The following is a 25055-nucleotide window of genomic DNA, read 5'->3' on the forward strand; positions in this document are numbered from 1 at the left end:
TATTAATATTTCAATACTTACAGCTAAGGAGCATTTGTTACCAACTCAATAAAATAATTGTTTACCTTAAATCTATTATATAATGTATATAAAGTGTACTAAACTTGATTAAATACTTTGCATTGTAAAAACATCATTTTTACTTTTTAACTAGCAACAAAAAAAATAGAATGATTATCTTAAACATTAGACTAGCATTCACTCCAGAGAGTTACATCCATGAAAGAATACTCATTTCACTATATTTGTAAATATTCAAATATTTATCTACCACCACAAATTATGCTTTAAATAATAATAAAAATAACAGGGAAATATATGTAGTTTTAAGAAACAAAACAGTGACTATAGAGTTACAGAGTTTATGGTAGCAAAGGTTTCATTTTAGAAATCAGAAGTCAGTGCATTATAACAACTGGTAAATTGAAAGGGCTAGAGTAATAAAACACAAAATAAAAATGTCATTTTTGCAAAAATAGGTAGCTGCTATATCAAATATGTTAATACATCAAATACTAATAACACTAAATGACAAAAAAAAATTAAAACATTTGACTTATTATATATTTCCAGCACCACTTTAGGCACCATTTAAACATACTAGGTTAAGGACCCACCTATAGCAGCTTGATTGACTACTGTACTTAATGACATCGGTAGCATTTCTTTTTTTCTCTTTTCTATTTTTCTTTTTTTTTAAGTAACCCACACAATCTCTGTGAGAAACTCAAATCTTGAAAAAGCAAAGAACAAGCCAACACAAAGCCACTAGTTTTGCTCAACAAATCAAAAACAAAATGTCACATCTCCTCCTCAAGACAAAAACACCAGCACAAGGCAAAATACAGGCTGCAACAATCCCAGAAAGCCTTCCATTCACATAACATCAACAAGATTCACTCCAAACAAAGTTCAAGGGCTCATTGGAATCATAGAAAGATAAGAGACATCACCACACATTTCCACAGGCATACACACATCTAAGCGGACTACATCTATCAAGTAGATACAAACATCACCTAAATCGCAAACAAGGACAGACAAAAAAATAATCTCACCAAAAAGCAGTATAGTCACTTAAATGTCAGATAAAAAACAAAGTCCCTCCAAACAGCTACTTTATCAGGGAGACAGTCATATGCTGCATGCATCTTAATAACGTAATGTGACATCTGTTGAAAATGATAAAAAAACATGAATAATACGCTATTCTAGACACATCTAAAGAATTTACAATAACAGAATTAAATACATGAAATGCATATCATTTAGTCAACAAAGTGAGACCCGGAATGTATTCAAATTAATAATGTAAGGACTCTAACAAAGATAGTTTTAGTTATAAATGATATTTACTTTATCAGTTAATATTATTTCTATGTATTGGCATATAGTGCAGTAAAAAGAAAATAAATGTTTTACTAGTGTACCTTAATATAGATGGACTCAAGTCTCCTTTCTTTACCACCTGGTTGTCAAACGAGCCATTTTCAAGTATAATACATAGAAAATAAGGGAAAATATAGAAAACATTAAAATTATTGAACATAGTGAAGCTAGAGATTGTTCAATTTATTTGTCCTTTAGTTTTTTTCTTTTCACTCATTTTCCATCCAGATCTCTCTGCTTGTCTCTTTATAAAATCACTGTTTCAATCCATATCCTCTATTTGTTCTAAGATGCTGTTAACTTTCAGGTATGTTAAGGCTGCTTCTAGATCTTCAAATATTTTAGTCTCATTAGAAAGGAAGATTTTTAATATCTGGCCAGAAGCAAAGATAAACTTTTTTTTTTTCTTCAGCTCTCTTATTAGTGAAAAGAGCACTTTCTTCTAGATATAACCGAAGAGGAAAAGTCATTATCAAACCAGATAATTCTTTCTTCAAATTTAATAGGAGACTTGGATCAAGCAGTTTTTAAGACTAATTCTTTATCATGTGAGGAATAATTCTTACAATAGTAGATCTTGAAGAAGCATCGCTTTTTAAGGGAGAAGTTGAAGTCAAAGACATGTGTGCTCTTTCAATACCAAATGACAATGTTTGAGGTAAGTCTAGTATTTTTGGTAACCAAGTTGACAAAAAGTTTACCATATTATCACCTTCAGTTTTCTCTGGTAAACCAAAAATTCTGATGTTATTTCTGCAGAAACTATTTTATAAGACATCAATCTTCTTTAGGAGAGAGGTATTCTGCTTTAATAAAACCTCTGTATTATGTTCATTATCATTCAGTATCACCTCTATATCATTTATTAATATTTCCTGTCAGAAATATATAAAATAGCAGAGCAGGAGAATTCTGCTGCTATCCTGTCAGCATTTTATCCATGCCCCCATGTAAGCATTTTCTGAGTCTCATCTTGTGGGAATGGGAGAAATTATTCACATTGCAGCAATGAGTCACATCTATAATACTTTTTTACCTGATGACTCATTAGGAATCTAAGCAGCTACACACTGACAGGCAATACATCTAAATAAACCTATCAAGGAATGCTTAACTCAGTTCTGTTTACTGACTGGTGTCGTGCACATCAAACATTTGTGCCATAAGAGAATGTGTCCTGATGATGTCATGATGTCAGGGGTGTGACACATTTAAAGGGACCTCTAAGGATCATCTTAAATGAATGGAAGCATGTAGAGGAGATAAATATAGTGGAACGCGTATTTCGGTGACAGTAACTTTGAGGAGATAAAATCATTACTAACCAATACCTTACAAGCACTACATTAGTGTGTTTAGCAGATATATTTCTGTAAGTCAGTCTGTATCAACTATGCATTTTATGAACAGTATGGCAGCTTGAGGTATATGAGGTTAATGCTGCCTATTTCGCTATGGCAAAAGATCATATGTGAGCTTAACACTGTTACTGTCACTATGGAGGTAGGGCAGACTAGTACAGAAGTATAATGCTTAACTGCCCCAAGATCTGCTGACCAGCAATATAAAACAATAGCACCTTAGCTGTGCTGTGCAGCCAAAGGCACGATAGTAGCTTCATTGATATGAAACTTAGAAACAGCATAATCCTTTAGTGAAAAACAATTTATTCACAAGATATTTGGTTTAAATGCAGCCAGTGCCAATGCATTGTTGTAGACCACACTTGTCTATGAGCTTTAAATAAAATTGTATATATATATATATATATATATATATATATATATATATATATATATATATATATATATATATATATATATATATATATTTTTTTTTTTTTTTTATTATGTGTTTTCATTGTGACATTATTGTCTCTGATTGGGGGATTTAAACGTTAGGTTTCATCTTTGTGTATTTAAACACTTTGTATAGATTTGTAGTGTTCTGAAGAAGTCCATGTATTTTCTGGATGAAAAAGTTTAATAAAATAATCACATGTAATGTCTGAAGCTGCTTATAACACAGGAAACTATACTGCATGACCGACATACTTCTGGCAACAATAGTTTATCCAAGCAGAGCACATATCTAACTTCTCTTTCTCTTACGCAAAATAAATTACCTTGTGTAGTAGAATTTTGCAAGACAGTTCATTAAAATCTATATATTTAACACTGTCTCCTTCATAAAGTACTTACATTTTCCATCATTTTTATTAGTCTATTTTTTTAAATGTGTTTCTGATTAGTATCCTAAATTCCTATTAAAAGCGGGAAGAATTATGTGGTATTTGATATTCAGGTTTTATGCTGAACTGATGTCCAGATTTATTGTATGTACTTACTTTTCAATAGATTTTGTTCCTATTTTCAATGTCTGCAGGTTGAGAGGTATGAGTTTACATAGTAGAGGGCTTAACATAGAATATCCATCAAGAAAGGGTTTGATTATTTCCAGTTATAAGGAATATGAGGAGAGGAGGGGACACTGTGAAAGTAGCTTCCCTTATCCATCTGACAGTTATCTGGAATAGACAGCAAAGAGACCATGAGTTGTTATAATAATGTAATTGGGTATGTATGGAATGATGAATGTTTCAAGACAGGCATGACATCATTCGAATTGTGTCAAACCAAGATGAGCGTGAGACAAAGAGTTCAGGTATCTAACCAGGACTGTATATGGACAAAGGTGGGATGTGAAAGCAGTTGCTTTTAAAGAACAAGAACATCATTAGTAGGGCGAACAAGAGGTCATATCTATTGATAAGAATGATTTTCAATACATATCTCATACTGAAAGAGAACAAGAATGGGAGAAGGTCAAGGAGCAACTGGGATGAACTGATGACCTGGTAAAATCTATGATAAGAAGATCAATTGTATTTGCACAGTCCTAAAATGATCACTGCATGTGTCTAGTAAATTTGACAGTACAATGATTGTCAAGTGGATAAGAGGAAGCATTTCAGGTAGCTCTACTAACCAAAAAGTGTCACTTAGGTAACTTACGATAAGCATATCTTTCAACTGTCTGGATTTTTGCAGAATGTAGATTTTTACCTCATATGTTTGGTCTATTGTTCATAAAACTTTTTTTTTCTTTTGCTGGCAAATCAGTAAGGAAAGAAGTTACTAAATAATGACATACATTTGAGTTCCGACTTCAAATCCTTTAAAAAAATGCATACTAATACAAAACCTATTATTTTAACAATGTCTACATTTAGAAGAGTAATATTTAAAATTTATTCCCATTTTTTTACTTTTGTCCTCCCCATTAATTTAGGCTTTTTCCAGATTTCTTGCTCTTAGAGGTTGAGAGATATGATTTTAAGAGTGGATCGAGATGCATTTGTTGCAGAATTTTTCTATGGATGACACTTGATCTATTGCCTTTCCTTTTCTTTTTTTTTTTTAATATTGTATTTTCATGCATAAGGGCAGCCGCAGTGGTGCAGCAGTTAGCGTTGCTCCCTCACAGCAAGTGGTTCTCTGGTTTGATCCTCAGCTGGGGTGCCTTCTGTGTGGAGTCTGCATGTCTTCCCTGTGGTCATGTGGGTTTCCTCCGGGTGCTCCGGTTTCCTCCCACATCACAAAGACGTGATGTAGGTGGATTGGACACTCTAAATTGGCCCTAGGTGTGAGTGTGCATGTGTGCCTTCTGTGGAAGGTTGGGCACTGGGCTGACAACTCAACACCGTAAAACTCCACTGCCAATCATGAGCGGACAGGTGATCCACTGTGGCGACCCCTAACTGGGAAAAGCCGAAAGAAGAAGAAGAAGAAGAAGAATTGTATTTTCATGCATTAACTTATATCCAAGAGCTGAGGAGTCAGTGGGGATGAAGAATTTTAGAGGATACATATGGGTGATGAAGAACAATGAAACCTGCAATGTGTAGACTGATCCAGTCCTGTTCTGTGATGTGGGAATTAAGCAGGTAAGAAAGTTTTAGTTAAGATGGGAAATGTCAGTAACAGACTGTGCAGGGGTCATTGTTCAAGGCATGTTAAATGCAAACTGTAAATGTCAGTATGGAGAGTCTATTTGACTGAGCTACATATATGTTTGACAGTGCAAAAATCTGGTTAGTACAAAAGATATGGGTGCATAAGTAGTTGATGTTTAGAAGATGTAAATAATACAAATATTGAAAATAATATTTTAAAGGCTAGTTTGTCAGGGAGATGTGCTGTTACATACCCTTCGCTGTTATAAAATATGCGATTTTTCCTAGCCACATGGATGGAAATCGTTTTTTATTATAAACTTTTGTAGCAATCAATGAGTAGAATAATACATGTAGTTTGGTTTAAGCAACAAGGGAACACTAATTAATGTACAATTTTAATTTATACATAATTTATTTGTTCTCATTTTCTTTTCTTTTTTATCTTGGATTGCAAAAACAACAAGTTGGAACACAAATCAAGTAGTAAAATAGAGATACTCCTTTAGTGGACCCATGATGCTACAACTATGAGGAAATTGCTTTTTGAGTCTGGAATAAACAGAAAAGGGAGCAGCTAGTCAGCCTGTCACATGTCATCTAATTGAACAGGCTCCTTGTGCTAATTTTAGGTATTTTGCCTTTCTCTACTTGTGGTTTTGAGTTGTACAGTGGTATATGATGTCTGTAGATGCATTCGATTGTTCCCTATTAAGTAAGTGAATGCTTAGTATAGCAAACACTGTTTAATTGACAGCTAAATGGCAAAATGGCAAAATCCCGAAGACACAGAACAGTGGTGACTGCCTCAAAGAAGTCGATCAGGTTCAGGAAGCATGATCTGCCTTTCACAAACCCGAACTGGGTGGGATCCAGAGTTTGGAGGTTACTAATGTCTTTGTTTATGAGTTCCATGATGATACATTCCATGGCTTTGCAGACCAGGCTCATCAGGCTAATAGGTCAACAATTCCCGGGATCAGTGGTGGCTCCCCCTTTGTGGAGTGGGATAACTGTTGCTGTGTGCCATTCAGTGGGCACAAAGCCTGATGCGAGGCAATTATTGAACATGGTGCTTAAGTGGGGAGCCAGTTTGTTCTGAAGTTCATGTTAAACGCAGCCTAGAATGTTGTCCGGTCCCATGGATGATATGTTTTTGGCTTTAGAGAGTGCAGCTTTTACCTGCGTAGTTCTGATTACAGGGACTCTGCATTCTTCCTGTATAGATATGGGCCCTTTAGGGGGTGAGAGGGGGGTAAAGTTAGCACTGAACCTATCTGCCAGGATGTTGGTAATATCAGTTGGTTCTGTAATTTTCATGCCTTTGTGCTGTAACTCAGAGTAGATCTGGGTGTAGCCATCGAAATTCTTGACATTGCTATAGAATGCTTTGTGGTTGTCCTTGGAAATAGTGGTGATTTTGTTTTTGTAGCTAGCTTTGGAGGATCTTATAAGGGATCTCAGCTTCTTACTGAGGCTGTCCAGGGAGCTCCTCCACTCATGGGATTTTACTCTCTTTTGCAACAGTTTCTTCCTTCTGTTGTACAGTTTGTTTATGGCAGGGGACCACCAGGTTGGCTTCCTTTTTTTGGAGGATAGTTTCTTGGTTCTGTTTGGGATAGCACGGTCCATGCAGTCGTGTAAGTGCTTATAGAGTGCATTTGTGTACTATTCAGCAGTTGTAACTGTACTGTCCATCTGAATGGGTGTCATGAAGTTCACCACTTCTGTCTTAAGAAGCATGAAGTTGGCTTTGGAGAATTTTTTTACTGTGGTTTCCTTAATGGGGGGGTGGGGGCAGGATGTGGATATCAAGAGTGATTAGCTTATGGTCAGATTGGACCAATGAGGAGTTGACTTCAGGTGTGGAATACTGGTCACTCATGTTGGTAATGACTAGGTCTAAGATATTGTTGCCCCTGGTGGGAGAGTGGATAAGTTGATCCAGGGCATTGGAGTTTATGAATTCCAGAAAGCGTTGAGCTTAGGAATTGGTACATGAGTAGTTTTCCCAGTTAATGGTGGGGTAGTTGAAGTCACTCATTATTAGGGTGTTTGGTTGAACCCTAATATTTTCCAGTACATCAAGAAAAGAGGAGTGGGAATCCTGGGGCATGGTGGGGGATCGGTAGCAAGCTACAATTTGGATTGCAGTTTTGCCCAGAATTATTTGCACTTGGATAACCTCAGATGCATTGTGCTGAGCAGCTAGCCTGAAGGTGTGGTTATCCTTAATGAATATGGACACACCTTCGCCTTTGGTGTTTCGATCCAGGTTACATGGCTGAAAAATGTGGTATGAGTTATAACCTGGTAGTGCAGGGGTGCTCTCTGGATCCTTGAACCAGGTCTCAGTCACTGGACAGATATCGATGTTCTCCATTTTAAGGAGTGCCTCGAGTGAGTGCATTTTGAGATTTAGACTTCTAGCATTAAGTAGCATTACCCTCAGTTTTTGCTTGCCTGTTCCTGTTATGGTGGTGAATTTGTTATTTGAACCTTGCTTAAAACAAGGCACTATAGGGGTATCTAAAGAGGATGTTTTACAGATGAATGTGAGTCACTATGAAATAAGAGCTGTACTGATGTAGAAGGACAGATAATTATCATATAGTATGAGAGCACATGCACAGGCTGTATAAAGCTGTTGGCTATTATTTATAGGTGAGAAATATTCCATAAATATATTTATGCTAAACCAGTGTTACTGTATATAAGTATTAAACCACTGTACATTATATTTAGAAATTCATTACAAAAATCCACCACCTAGGTCACAAAAGATGATTCTGAATAAATAAAAGGATGATTTGACAGCTCAGTATAGAGCAGGAAACCAGATGCACATTGCTTATCCATAAAGAAGAGACTATCTTAATGTATGAAGAGATGTTTTGTTGGAAGACACTCTCCAGTTTCTAGTGTTACATGAAATTTTGCTATAGCTTAAGGTACACACCTGAGAAGCTATCATAAAAGGAGCTTTCTTATCAAAATTTAATAGAACTGTGATAAATCCACATAACTTCAAATGGGATTTGTCAGAATCACTCAACTGTGATCTATACTTGAGTTTATAAAACAACACAAACATCTTTCTTGCAATGAAGAAAGGCACCTTGTACCAACTGGGAGTGGGGGTGGTGGTAGGGTGGAATCACCTACAGCCCCATTACTAACATATATTAATTATAAGATCACACTATCATAGAGACCTCGCTAAGCCACTGCAATCTCAAGTGGGCTTCCTTACACATACTCTAGGAATTGCACATTACTGGTTGACATTAGAGTATTTCGCAGTAGTATACTGATGTTAAGTGTGGGATTATACTGAATCATTGACAGATGTACTGCAGAAAATCCATAAATCATGCTTAGACATTGTGAAGTGCATAAAGAGAGGTTGAGGTAAGATGTTCTGTACTAGCCAAAAATGTCAGACTAGATAAAAAAAAGTGCAAAGTTGGAAACACTCATTAAGTTCCATAATCACAGACCCAGTGAAGAAATACTTTTATATGATATACCAGAGCTGTCAAGGAAAATATATTTAAATTATCTATTTCAGTTCTGAAAGTAATGATATCTGATTTATGTTATCACTCTAAGTTAGTTGCCAGACCCAGTTTAACAATTTTTACTGTGGCTATAAGGTTCAAAAAATATGTTAGCTACATATGGTATTCTAGAAACTGTGTTCTGAAACAGGTGGTTCACAGTTCAGTGGCCAACCACGCAGACATTTGTTCAAGAATGGGAAATCATGTATACTGCAGTTAGCAATATCCATAGAAAAAAGGTCAGGTAGAAAGGATGGTGCAAATGATAAAATATCTAAAGAAGAAATCTAATGATACTGGTAAATCAAATTACTATTCATCAGTGATAGGAAAAAAACAATCACTCTGCTTCAAGGGATATGCCTTTCAACAACAGTCTGTATATAGCTAAAAATAATGGGGGGGCAAAAATAGGAATATATTTTAATTATTGCTCATATGAACTTAGATTCGAAAGTTGCTAGAATTACAGGATTTGCCTTAGCATACATTTCTGAAGGATATTAAGGCTGAAACTCAAATGTCTGTTTTTATTTAGTGACTTCAGCCTTTAGTAATTTGCTGGAAAACTACAAAGTATATGAGGAATGGACAAAATATGAGACAAAAATCTGACATTCTGCGAAAATCTGGACAGTTGAAAGGTATGAGTCAGAAGTAGGAAACATTGATGCATATTTCTTTTTGCCACTACTTTGATTATTCTAAGCATGAAAGCAATACAGTTCAGGTGCTTAAAAGAAATGATCAAAGTTAGTGATAATACATTAAAAAAATCCCATTATATTTACAGAAAAGGGGTAAGAGGAAAATACATGCTCTGAAAGATCACATAGGAGGTATTATGATAAAAATATGTATAGCTTTTTACATGCCCATACTTTGAATCTGGAGCATATTGCCATGACTTTAAGAATCAAGCAATCCCATATTGATTTGAGTCTGGTATGCCGATTGGTCTATTAGTTGTAATGTGAGTTGAAGATGTTATGTGCCCTTCTAATACATTACCATCTTATGAATTATTAAGGTTGCTGTTTTACTTCAAATGTTGGTATCAGTTGATATTTATACACTGTCAAACAAGATGACTGGAAACCACAGGTTCATATCATGATAGGTCATTTGGAATATATTGTTACTGGTCACACAAACTGACCAAGGGCTTACTATTTTCAGGGCTAACAGCTAAAGATTTATATAAAAGTAGAAGACATATGTCCAAGATACCAGGCCTGAAATACAAAAAAAAGCTGAGTCTATAGCAAAATCAGTTGAATCATAACAACCTACCACCTTCTCATTTTGAGAAACATCCAGACAATGTTGTAGATTCCTATCCAGAGACACCAAGAGAAGCTACATGAAATGCCAGAGAAATCGGATTACAAGTTAAAAGAATAAAATGTCAGAGAAATCAGATTACAAGTTAGAAGAATGCATGTCTGATGTTCAAAGTTCAAGATATAGAAGAATAATCTGTTTGACTATCCACTGTAAGAACTATACACATATGTGTAGACTGCCATTTGCAACGCAAAGCAATAACTTGAATAATGCTAATAATATGAAATGATGCTTGCTGAGTGTGCTTTCATATCGGTGTATCAGTCATGGCATGCTAGCAATAGAATCAAAATGCAAAAAGGAGAACATAATGGTCCCAGATTTGATGAGGGAATAAAGATGAAAGATAAGGCAGTTTTGGCAGAAGGGATCGCTATGGAGAACAAGGGCTTTTTATGTGTATATCAGATGAACGAAGGAAGGAAAGACAAACTGAGTCTCCTTATTTGAAAAGGAGAAGAAGATCACAGAATGCTGGGGAAAAAAAAGTTGAAGTACGGATTTAATAGTCTGCTTCCAGTCTTCAAAAGGTAAAAAAATAAGTCCCCATGTAGGAGATGAGACACATTAGGGATGGCAGGGGAAATATATAATTGCAGAAATGAAGGAGGCGGAGAGTAAATTAGATACCTTTTTGGACGATAAAACAGAAATAAAGGATGGACTAACTCTCAGTGTCTTAAAGAATTTGGTACAGGACTGACAAGTCCCTTTTGAGAATCTTCTACAGATAATTGACAAAAGACTAAAGAACAAGTGTACTACTGTGGTATGTAGGGCTGGAGGTTCAAATCTGCAAAAATACAGAGCAGTTATCTCAATGGCAATGATTGTGAAGATCATGGAGACAGACTTGTAGTGAAGACTATTTTTTTCTTGGAGGGTAACAATTGCCAGGGAAGCAGGACAGTTCTTGACCAGAAGATGTGTCAGTTAAACCTGATCTGGTTTTCAGAATAGGCTAAAACTATGTGTGAAAAGGGAGTACTGGACTATAGGAAGGTCTCTGACTGAACCCCTCATAGATGCCTTGTAGAAAGAGTTGAGGTGTAGGGCAGGACAGGACTGAGGAATTAAACTGCAGCTTGGATAGGGGTTAGGACAAGACAGCTGTGGTATGAAGGGACATTATCAGGAAAATGACTAGTGGAATATCAATGGATTCAGTCATGGGACTAGGTTTCTGCAAAGTGTTCAATTTATATATATCTTAGAGAACAGAGAGTAGAATTACCTTGTCATTGTTAACACAAAGATGGATATGTTGGTGGAGGACAAGCCAAACAGTCCAAAGAAGACTATGGAAAGGATGATCAAGTTGAGAGAAAGACTGCACTGCAAAAACTGGTAAGTACTGCACTTCAGTTGCAACAGTCCTTGTGTGAAGTGAAAACCTGAGAGAGTAGAACCATTGGCAACAGCAAACAATATCAGGAGTATATTGATCAAACCTGGACTGAACTATGATTAAGAGCCTGATAATAATCATGCCTGGATGAATCCTTAGGCAACAGACTGCAGTAGCAAATAAGTAATGCTCCTGATTATCTTGGCCCTGCTGATGTCAAACCTAGTATATTGTGAGTAGGCTCCTCTCAAACCTGGTATATTATAAATGGACTCATGTCACACCTGGTGTATTGTGAATAGGCTCCTGTCACACCTGGTATATTGTGAATAGGCTCATGTCAAACCTGGTATATTGTGAGTAGGCTCCTCTCAAACCTGGTATATTGTAAATGGACTCATGTCACACCTGGTGTATTGTGAATAGGCTCCTGTCACACCTGGTATATTGTGAATAGGCTCCTGTCACACCTGGTATATTGTGAATAGGCTCATGTCAAACCTCATAGATTGTGAATAGACTCATATCACACCTGGTATATTGTGAAAAGGCTCATGTCAAACCTGGTATATTGTGAATAGGCTCATGTCAAACCTCATAGATTGTGAATAGACTCATGTCAAACCTGGTATATTGTGAATAGGCCCATGTCACACCTGATGTATTGCGAATGGGCTCCTGTCACACCTAATTTATTGTGAATAGGCTCATGTCACACCTGATGTATTGCAAATAGGCTCCTGTCACACCTAGTATATTGGGAATAGGCTCCTGTCACACCTGGTATATTGTGAATAGGCTCCTGTCACACCTGTTATATTGTGAATAGGCTCACATCACACCTGTTTTATTGTGAATAGGCTCCTGTCAAACCATGTATATTGTGAATAGGCTCATGTCACACCTGGTATAGTGGGAATAGACTCCTGTCACACCTGGTATATTGTGAATAGGCTCATGTCACACCTGGTATATTGTAAATAGGCTCATGTCAAACCTAGTATATTGTGAATAGGCTCACGTCACATCTGGTATATTGTGAATAGGCTCATGTCACAACTAGTATACTGTGAATAGGCTCATGTCACACCTGATATATTGTGAATAGGCTCATGTCACACCTGGTTTATTGTGCATAGGCATGTGATACCTGGTATATTGTGAATAGGCTCCTGTCAAACAAACATGGTATATTGTGAATTGACTCATGTCAAACCTGGTATATTGTGAATAGGCTCCTGTCAAACCATGTATATTATGAATTGGCTCATGTCACACCTGGTATATTGTGCATAGGCTCATGTCACACCTGATATATTGTGAATAGGCTCATGTGACACCTGGTGTATTGTGCATAGGCTCATGTGACACCTGGTATATTGTGAATAGGCTCCTGTCACACCTGGTATAATGTGAATAGGCTCATGTCACACCTGGTATATTGTAAATAGGCTCATGTCAAACCTAGTATATTGTGAATAGGCTCACGTCACATCTGGTATATTGTGAATAGGCTCATGTCACAACTATTATACTGTGAATAGGCTCATGTCACACCTGATATATTGTGAATAGGCTCATGTCACACCTGGTTTATTGTGCATAGGCATCTGATACCTGGTATATTGTGAATAGGCTCCTGTCAAACAAACATGGCATATTGTGAATTGACTCATGTCAAACCTGGTATATTGTGAATAGGCTCCTGTCAAACCGTGTATATTATGAATTGGCTCATGTCACACCTGGTATATTGTGCATAGGCTCATGTCACACCTGATATATTGTGAATAGGCTCATGTGACACCTGGTGTATTGTGCATAGGCTCATGTGACACCTGGTATATTGTGAATAGGCTCCTGTCAAACCTGGTATATTGTGAATAGGCTCATGTCACACCTGGTATATTGTGAATAGGCTCATGTCAAACCTGGTATATTGTGAATAGGCTCACGTCACATCTGGTATATTGTGAATAGGCTCCTGTCACACCTGGTATATTGTGAATAGGGTCCTGTCACACCTGGTATATTGTGAATAGGCTCACATCACACCTGGTATATTGTGAATAGGCTCCTATCAAACCATGTATATTGTGAATAGGGTCATGTCACACCTGGTATATTGGGAATAGGCTCCTGTCACACCTGGTATATTGTGAATAGGCTCATGTCACACCTGGTATATTGTGAATAGGCTCATGTCAAACCTGGTATATTGTGAATAGGCTCACGTCACATCTATTATACTGGGAATAGGCTCATGTCACAACTGATATATTGTGAATAGGCTCATATAGGTTCATATCACACCTGGTGTATTGTGCATAGCTCATGTGACACCTGGTGTACTGTGGATAGGCTCCTGTCAAACATAACTGGTATATTGTGAATAGACGCATGTCAGACCTGGTATATTGTGAATAGGCTCCTGTCACACCTGGTATATTGTGAATAGGCTCCTGTCAAACTGTGTATATTGTGAATAGGCTCATGTCACACCTGATATATTGTGAGTAGGCTCATGTCACACCTGATATATTGTGAATAGGCTCGTGTCACACCTGGTGTACTGTGCATAGGCTCATGTGACACCTGGTATATTGTGAATAGGTTCCAGTCAAACAAACCTGGTATATTGTGAATAGGCTAATGGCACACCTGATATATTGTGAACAGGCTCATGTCAAACCTGGTGTATTGTGTGTAGTTCTAGAGGCCAGAAAAGCAAATAAATATCAGGCTGTGAGAAGGAATCCAGAAGAAAGTCACAAGAATGGTGCATGGGGCAGAGGGTAAGGATATGACCAGAGATAAGAACGGGATGTAGCTATTCTCAGTAGGCACCAGCTGATAAAGAATGGACACCACATGTGCAAAAATATCTTGGAGATGTAAAGGCCTAATGGCCTAATGGTTAAGGTGTTTGCCTTACAAACACAAGGTGCAGGATTTGAGCCTCACTAGGGAGAATTGGCTAAGCTTAAAATGGTTTGCAAGGGCTGTTAGCTTAGTACTAACCTATAAGAGGCCATCCAGAACAGGAAATGCAGAGAAAAAGGAGGAAACACAGGCAGCATATTGTATAAGTGAATGACTCCATTGATTTTTGAAATTTTCACTGAGATAGTTTTGCACCTAGGGAGACTAATCCTGTAACTTTATCATGAGATAAAACTCAGAGGTACATTAACAGAGCAGAAGACCAATGAAGAAAAGTGGATATGTCAATGGAGGGATGCAGAATGTGAAATACACTTAAAGGGCACATTAGAGTAGTGTAATATGATGTACATTAATATCTCAATATGTGTGTGTGTGTGTGTGTGTGTGTGTGTGTGTGTGTGTGTGTGTGTGTGTGTGTGTGTGTGTGTGTGCGTGTGTGTGCGTGCGTGTGTGTGTGTGTCTGTAGTATCTATCTAGCTACACACACACACACACACACACACACACACACACACACACACACACACACACACACACACACACACCCGCACACGCACATGCACATGGACACATGCATACTCTCACACATAAATAAAGTAGCAGTGACAACATTCTTGGGATATTAGACATTACCTCTGTTTGCTTCACTACTGTCAGACTTTTGAATGGAAAATTCAGATATCTCATTATGAGAATCCTGAATTACTTAACAGCTGTCATAACATTTTGATTTCTGTAGTCTTTTGAAGGAAAATGTCCATTAACTGTCTATTAATGAATCAGAAAGAGTATCATCTGTGGCATCAGTTTGAAGTATGCAGCGAATAAATCTGTATATAGGTAGACAAATAGATTAGAACACAGTAAAAACATTCCTTGATAATAAGACAGCATCATACTTTTCTTTGAAACAAATAACTATTGACTCTGAATCCAGCACACCTCATTTCCATTGTATTATATTTCCTTCCAAGAATTATAGAAAAATGTTTTAATACTATCAGAACTGTATTTGCAAATCTCAGTAATAGCTTTACAATTTTTAGACAAATGAATGACCTATAAAAAGGTTACATTGAATTTCACCCTTTGTTTGATACTGACTGAAAGTAAATGCTAATGTTAATATTCATGGAGTAAAATAATTTAGTGATATTTTTTTCCAAACATATTTTGAATAACTCTGTCTCAAGCATAATTATGCTAAAAATGAAATGCTATAAGATTACTTTTAGAAATAGAAAAACAATCTTTTCTTTCAGTTAAGTTTTGCTCTGTAAAAGATAATTTGTTAAACAAGTTTTCTGAAAGGTATACAGATGTGGGTATCATCTACGCAAGGACTTTAATTATCACCAATTAGCATTCTGTGACTAAATTTCCATAAAAATTCCCATTTGCTGAAAAAGAATTAACATATGTCTGTTTCCTTTAATCGTATTTGTATCTAACTGCCAGGCTCTGTGATTCAAACAGACTGTTATCTTTCTGACAGGCTGTGATATTTGCCATGGTTGATCCTGTCAAATGGATTTTTGTAAACACCCAATTTTGCCAAGAGATGGTTCTCTGAAACATGGCTGGTATATGGTATGTTTCACCAATCAGCTTTCATAAATCAGTTCAGGAAGCCATAAGTCATTTTAAACACGATCAAATGAGAGGAATGTCAAAGAGCAGGGGTAGGAGATTTCAAGAAATTACTTCTTCCAGCAACTAATCCTTTGCAGTAAATCAAACTCAACTCAGGAAGAAAAAAAAAAACATTGGACAGGCTCTAGCATTTAGCTGTTATTGCATTATTGCAGTAGGCTGGCCTGAATTACGTCAAAATGAAAACATTTGGGAATGATGAAGTTAGTGGATATAGGTTTGCTGAAATATAATAAATTTACCTAGCCAGTCTTTTAGGCATGCATTGCCTGACATGGCATTGTTGTCTGTCTGTTGTTTTGTTCATTTCAATTTCAAGAAAATCATCACAGCAGATGGGTTTAATACTCTATACTCAGTGTCTTTCAAACCACAAAGGACAACGTTAATCTGGCTATTTACACATGAAACACTAAATACCATTTTTTTACATCACACTTTGTAGCAAAATAAAAAAAAATACTGACTCCAGTGTGACTCATATTATATATCTATATCTATATGTATATATTATATTTATATTATATGGTATATATGTATACATTTTTATAATAAACCTGAATAAAATCTGTTCTGTGTTATGTAAAACAACTTTTTTTCCAGACTTGTATATTTTGCAGGAGAGAAAGAAAATGCTACTTTCATTCTTTGGTTCTGGGACCTATGGAGACAGATGGATTTTAATTTAACATGCTTAATGAAATATGACTGAGCGAATCTTATATCACAGAATGATTCCTAACTGTATTTTTGTTATAAAATGTGAACAATTCTATGGAGTATAATACATCTGATTTCTTTTGGCTGGCCATAGTATTATAATGGATTATGAAAAATATATGCAAATGCAGTCTACTACCTGGAAATCATTCAATGAAGGTACATTTGGATTAACACTGTTTAGCAAAGTTAGTAATTCTTGAGATAACTTGGACATCTCAGCTATGCCATTCATTTGGTCACAGTGGCTGTGATATTGTATTGCTCAGTATGACAGCTTATATCTCTACTTGACTGACTTGTACACCATAAATTATATCACATGGACACTGTGATGCCCATGCCCTGACCCAGCAATCAAGGAGCCTCAATCCTCACCACTGACACCAGAGAGGGTGACTCCTAGAAGAGGAAAGGATAACTAATACACACAGTAAAGTACAATTTCCCTTAAGTGCACACAGAGATCACAGTCAGTCTGTGGCAGGTTGCTCCCTCACTCACCAGGTCCCCAATAAGACTCCCCACTGGCACAGCTATAGGGTGCAGATCTCAGCCTAGCTGGCAAGCTAACCTCCAGTACCATCTATGTCCCACCAGTGCTTCGTGTCCCTGCCCAGATAGCTGACACACACCCAGACTTTGAGATAAGTATTTATACAACTTTACAGACACTCCTGGGAAAGGCTGACACAGATTCTCTAGTTGTGCCCCTTTACCCAGACTATATGGTAGTAATTTCTGCCACCACCAGCTTATATTATCAGCTACCTGAAGGCCCTTGAAATGATGTCCAGTTATTACTGTGCAATATTATTATCCAGTTGGTAATGTGACTATTCAGTCTAAGGCTTATTTTAGAGTGGCCTATTACAATAACCTCTATAAATATGCAATGTACTCTAGAGCTTATCTCTACACAAATCAGCCACAGGTAAAGGTCTTTTAAATATTTAATAATAAATAATTAAAACACAAGACAATACTACTACACCACATAGATATCTAAGAGTTCAGAGACCACACAGAAATTTAAAATAATACAGTAGGACATGTCTTATGTAAAAAAAAAAACACTTAATCTAACTTTCTAATCTTAGCTAATCTTAAGTGAAAACACAATGGGCAGGATTCACGAAGCCTCCGTGTAAGAGTTACAAGACTTACATGGAGGCTGCAGTTAAACGGTGTGACATCAGCATGCCATGCATATGCATGAGGGCATGCTGAATCACACCTAAGGCTAACATGGTCCGTGTAAGACAGTAGGGGGTGTGTCCGTAGGGCGAGCCCTGCAAACGGACACGCCCCCAGAAGAGTAAAATTCCCGAAAGTAAACTCCCACGACAGAGTCCGTGTAAATGTGAATAAACACAACACAACACATGCCCCCACAGACTATGAACATAAAATGTATAAATGAACATCTTATATATTTTTTTATAAGTTGTGAAGATGTTTGCCCATGAGTACGCTCATTTGCGCGGGCGTGCCCGTCGCTTAGCCACAGTTAGCAGTCAGTGGAAAAGCATATAAGAACTAAATATGCAAAGTAAGCCAAGAAGCAATAGTGTAGCGGTAAAGACGTCGGCTGAAGAGGAGGCAGTCTTGGTTCGAGCCCCCACAACATCAATTTTTATTTTTAGTGAAATAAGCACGAAACAAGTCCCTGACATATATGTACATATATAAAATTATATTTTATGTAAAATGTAATGAAATGGGCCATATATTTTGAAGAAATGTGAGATAAAAAAAAGAAATAAAAATGTCAGATGTGCCTATAGCTGAGCTACAGTTTAACAAGTTGAGGATATCTGCTTGTAGGTGAGCAGTGTTTTAACAGGTGTAAAATGAGTGCCCGTAGGTGAGCAGTGTTGTAACAGGTGTAAAATGTGTGCCCGTAGGTGAGCAGTGGTTTAATAGGTGTAAAATGAGTGCCCGGGTTGAGGAGTGTTTTAACACGCTGAAACTGTGTGCCCGTAGCTGAGCTGAGCGTAATATGCGTGCTGACAGCCAAACGACACGTAAACCGGTGTAACCTGTTTGCGCGGAGCCTTGCACCGTGCCAACAAGCTAACCGACAGGCAACATTGAGCAAGCTGTATCAAAACTGCCTTTACACAGACACACCTCCTAGCCTGTGTAGACAGTCATAAAATATAAAAAGCAATGGCCAGGTTCAAATCCAGGATACCATGCACCATAGTCAAAGTACTGAACCACTAAGCCATGACAGTTGCACTTAGAAATGCAGTAATAGCATATATATATATAGGAATGAATAGAAAGAAGAGCATGACAAATCAGGTTTTTGTGAAGCTGATACAATTCCAAAATGGCCAATCACAGATAAGTGCAGGAAAAATGGCATATATAAGCCCCATAGAAGGGAATACATAGCATAACCGATTGTGGAACTGACTTGCAGCCAGGATGTCAGGTGTAGGAGAGGGTAGTTGCTTCCGAGCACAGAGGTGGGGCATTGAGGAGTCCAAATATATGGATTGGCTCCTCGTCCACGATCATGAGGCCCAACTCATGCAGGGCCAGGTCCTGTGGGGAGCATATAGGGCTGAGGCGTGGGACCGGTTGGCACATGATCTTACCAGTGCCACAGGAATACCAAGGACTGGTGAACAGGTCCGTCACCACCATGCGGACCTGAAGAGACGGAAGCAGGACCAACTGAACCGTTGGATCCAGGAGGCCCCGGCAAATGCCCAATGCCCCACTACTGAATAAGTTACATGTAATTATTTATGTAAGAAATTAAACTAGCTGATATTATGGAGATGTGTATTCCAATATTACTTCATTCATATTACAGCTGCAGGTGTCCGTTCCATGAACCGTCGAGCCTATGCCGATAGGCTGGTGTGGTTGCGCCACCAGGCAGGTCAGTAATTCTCTCCCTGTAACTGTAAAAAAATATATAAGTATGACAGTTAGCAAAAGAGTGCAGTGTAGTCACTTATTAATAAAATGTGCAAGTAACAGTGTAAGAGAGTTTGTAAGTATTGCTTGATTACAAAAGTGTGATGCAGCCTGTAATCCAAACATAAAAATTAAACAAGTCTGAAATAAAGATGTCCCACCTGTAATATAATAGTACATAACCTGCAGCAGGCTGAAAAGTACAGCTGCAGAAGCTGAGTAAAACACATGTGTGAAATATATCCCTGTTAAAATTCTGAAACATGACATAAGTGAGACTGTTGGAAAGGATTGTTATAACTAAAAGTAAAACATGTCAATAAAGCCTAGAATTAAGTACAATCCTGAATTGTAAAAATAAAACAAGTGAGAGAGTGTGAGAAAGAGGTAAGAATCCACCAATAAAGTAGTAATAACTCCTGAATAAAGTATACTGCAGTCAGTACAGACTGAAATGAATGTGACAGGCAGAACCAAACAGGTTGAAAAAAGTACTGAAGCTGGAATGTGTGTCCCAAAATCTGGATATGTTGCTCTCAGTTTGCAATATGCAGATAGTATGGTTGTCTGAAATACCAAACATCCATAGCTGTCTATAGTCATATAAAGCAAATGTAGCAGGATGATGTAGCTGAACAGAGCCAGATATGAATATGTATATGTATATAGATATGAATATGTATGAATAAATATGAAATGTATATTGATGTAGCAGTAACATTCCTACCACCAACCTGAATTAGTTATCACATAGGAAACTGTAGTCAGACCTGTAGTGTGTATATATCTGCAGCTAGTAGAAATGTACAGCATATGTATAGGTATTTGAAGTTGTTAATGAAATATTTCTTCACCCTACCCTATAACAACAAATAATCCATTCCATGTGAAATGGGTATGTGCATTCACAGTTAACACCCCTGGACATTTGTCCTGTTGGTTCATACATATTTGCATGTACGTTGATGCATGTGCCCTGTTCATACATCCAAACCTGATGGCCTGTTGCCATCAATCAACCCTGCATATTGTTGGATTGTGTATTGCTGTTCAAATTATGCATGTGTTATGCTTGCTGTTCAATGGCTTGAATTTATGGGTGTTTGGTTAATGGGAATACTAATGCATGCTGTTGCAACTAATTGTGAATGGTATTGTACATTACTAACCCAAACTGTCATAATATAATGCAAAACATGGGACGGCAGGGAAGGCGGGTTCCAGTGGACCCACCTCTCCCACCTCAGCTGGCGAGTGCACCTGGCAGTAGTGCCCAGGCCGGACCCTCCTCCGGTGGCCCTGTGCCACCTGTGGGTGGAAGCACTGCAGGGGATGGGGCTCATCCCCCCTCTGCAAGTGTGGCAGGAGGAGAACATCCACTCACCCTCCGTAGTGTCTGGACTGTGTTGCGTAGGGAGATCAGGCATGCTGTGCTTGGGCAAAAAAACAACAGCTGGATTCACCAAACACAATTTAATGCAAAATCTTTCTCTGTCTCTGACGTCTCGTTCTCAGCCTTCAAGGAGTACAAATGAAATAAAAAACACCATGCTTATATATACAACCAAACTTACTTAATTAAGACAATTAAACAATTATACAATAATTAAAACTTAAACTAGCAGCATTTTCCAATTAAAATCCTCATTCAGTCCATCTGGAAACAAAGTCTTAAATTTTAAAATATAAATAGCCTCTTTATGCAATAACATTTGTTTAATATTCAAATGTTCATATTTATCATCATATAATTGTTCTAAAATTGTTGCCTGTAATGTCTTATGATCACCTCTATGCATTTCTGAGAGATGCCTGGCAACAGGGCTCTCTATTTTATTATTAACAATGTCCCTGATATGTTCCAAGAGCCTTACCTTAAAGGCTCTCTTGGTTTCTCCTATGTAAAACTTTTTACAGGGGCAACTTAAAGCATAAATAACCCTCTCAGAATTACAGTGAAAAAAGTTGTTTGTTCTAAAAGGAACATTATTAATGTATTCAAAACTAGGGACCACAAAGTTGCATGCTTTGCACTTGCCACATTGGTGAGTCCCTCTACTGTTGAAATTATAAATCATTGTATCATTAGAGAAATTAAATTTACTTTTTACTAAAAAATCCTTGATGCTTCTTCCCCTCCGAAATGAAAATTTCAAATTTACATTTAACCAAGGTTTAACATTGCTCAAAGAACTAAAATAATTCCAAAATTGGACAATTATTTTAGTAAATTCAGAGGTAAAACACCCAAAAGTGGTAACAAAATACATAACATCCTTCTCTCTTTGTATATTTTGACCTTTGGGAGAACCATCCCTCTTATTGTATATAGCATAATTATTATTATGTGTCTCAAAATGTCCACACAATCTCGTATAACTCTCTTCTAATATGGTCGTATTATAACCTCTCATAGAAAAAGAATTGAGCAACAAGTCAACTTCACTATTAAACTCTACATCATTATTACATAATCTAGAAACACGTAACATTTCTCCATATGGTAGGGATTTAATGGTATGTGGGGGATGGCCACTAGAGCCATGTACATATTGAACCACACCTTCAAATTTCCTATTTACCAGTTTACAACCACTAGAAATATCTAGAACAACATCAAGAAAGGGCAGTTGAGTGTCCATAATTAAACCATCAAAATCCAAATGAAACCTATTTGACTTTAAATCTAAAATAAATTGATGAGCCAAAGACTGTTCCCCCTCCACCAAAAAAATTAAATCATCTACATATCTATAGTATCTAATCACATGATTGTGAAAAAATTTATGTTTATATATATATTCCAACTCAAAAAGACCCATGGCTTGAGGCATGGGTGGCACATCTCACAGCTGTGCCTGCTGCCTGGCCTACACAGCCCTCAGCACAGCCCCGTCCTGGGCAGTGAAGGCACAGTGGCAACTGCCCATGGGTGGGGATCTCAGTTCCACTGTTGCCATCTGTGGGCTTATGGGCGAGAGATATCCAAACATCCATCCCCGCCAATTGTGTAACCCCCCCACATGTGTCATACACCACCCCCGTATGGGTCTTGTTTGTCTTGTCTGTTAACCTCCCTTACCTACCTCCCCAGCTATACCGACTTCCCGTACCTGACATACCACTCTCACCTGAAAAAAAAAAAAGGGCACTCTGTACCCACAAAAAAATTATGCCCCATACATAGCTGCCCATTTTGCACACATGTCTGCTGGACATGTAAACTGGCAATTACAATTGGCTGTACAACAAATATTATTGTTGTCCTCACACCTCTCTCGTGGGTGTAAGGTTTCAAATTTCACACCAAATTGCAAACATATGCACAGCTGTTGCTGACAAGGAAATGGGCAGCTATGGGCCTTTCCTACATCCCTCCTGCAAAACCCGAGCTTGTTTTCCTACTGTCCTACCCTCTTTGTGCCCCCTTTTTCACCACTTTCCTATCTCCGCATTTTCATTTCTTTAAAAGAAAATAACGCTGGTGTGCGCGAGAGTAAGCACTTTTAAGCAGTAGTAAGCGGGTGTGCTTGAAGTTAAGCGGCAGTGCGCATGCGTGACCTCCGCGCAAACCACCACTAACCCGCTTACAACTGCTTAAAAGTGCCTTAGTCCCTCTGAATGACAAGGCCTGTAGTTTTCTCAGCAGCAAAATAAAATACCTCCCTCAGTCTCGAACCCAGGACCTTGGAAACACTAGTCTGCATGACTTACCACTAAGCCATGACGGCTATACAAGAACATTGTGCTGAAAGAAATATATCATAAAATAGTAGGAATTAATGTAAAGGGAATATAGCAAATCTAGTACACAAAGCATATCATGTATATTTACTGTCAAATCTAGTGGATTTGTAAAATAGTACTGTGTGCTGAGAAACAGTCATGCTAATTGGTAGCTACTAGGTAATAATGTCACAGTAGCATCTGGCAAGCCACACACATACTCAGAGCAGGATAAACACTGCCATAGTTGAATAGTTAAGAGATCAGACATAGCAAATGTGACTGAGTTACAGGGATGTCCCTGATGTGAAAACAAATGTCAACTGTGCCCCACTGACACCCTGTCAAATGTACTAACAGTAGGCAGAAAGGTGTAACTACACATGCAATGGTAACTATGACTGACTGAAGGTATGCACCACCTGCATGGCACAAATGGTGTACTAATACATATGCTTGAAATAACCCACAGTCACAACTGCAGAGTATCAGAATATGTCATTGGAGTAACCCACTGCTATGTACCATTCCATGAGGCTGATAAAAGATGCACCGGAGAGTATCTGAGGCCTGCTCAGCAGCATGATCAAATACCCCTGTAAGTGTCAAGGCCCACACCATGGCCAGACCACACTGCATGCAGTAACACCCTACCACAAAAAACACATAGGGAATTGCTGCCCAAACAGATTTAGCAAGCATTACAAGCTGTGAATGTAAATGGAAAATAGGAAAGCCATAGCAACACATTACAGGAAAGACACCTAGCAGGCATACAAGGAGTGAATGTAAAGGCCAATATTGAAGCCATAGCAACAGATTGCAAGAGCCACTGCTATATACCAGTTACACCACAATCCCCACAGGAAAGCACACACACCCATATACACAGTATTACTAGTCATAGGTGTCAGTTTACATACACACGGAGAAAAGGACACTGGAGGAAGGAATACTCAGCTTACAGAACAACATGTATTGCAGTGTCTACAACACAGCCTGAAATATGAGAGACATACCAACCCTTACAGAATAGTGTCCACAGCAAACCAGCATGGTCCCCACCCTGATAATCTGAAAGGGCTATGCCTGCCTAACAGACCTTTTTATAGCACAGTCCTGTAATCACAGTGAGAACTGCAATCACTACACAACAGGCTGCATGCAATTAGTAAATGTTGGCTAACAATTGGTGCAGAGGCCATCACATGGACATGTGCAGATACCTACAAAAGCATCCTGTACTCCCAGTCCACACATGCAATACTGTCATTGCACCCACTGGAGGTAGAGAGAGAGAGAGAGAGAGAGAGAAAAGAAAGAAAGAAAGAAAGAAAGAGAAAGAAAGAAAATAAAAATAAACTGAAACAACAAAGCAAAGAGGATGACAGCAGGCCAAGCAACTGCAAGCCTACACAAACAGCTGCAACAAACACAGGTAATGTAAAGTACTACTATAATACTTTACATA

This window comes from Protopterus annectens, chromosome 5.part0 (genome assembly GCF_019279795.1).
Source record: "Protopterus annectens isolate FY-2018-M chromosome 5.part0, PAN1.0, whole genome shotgun sequence".
NCBI lineage: Eukaryota > Metazoa > Chordata > Ceratodontiformes > Protopteridae > Protopterus > Protopterus annectens.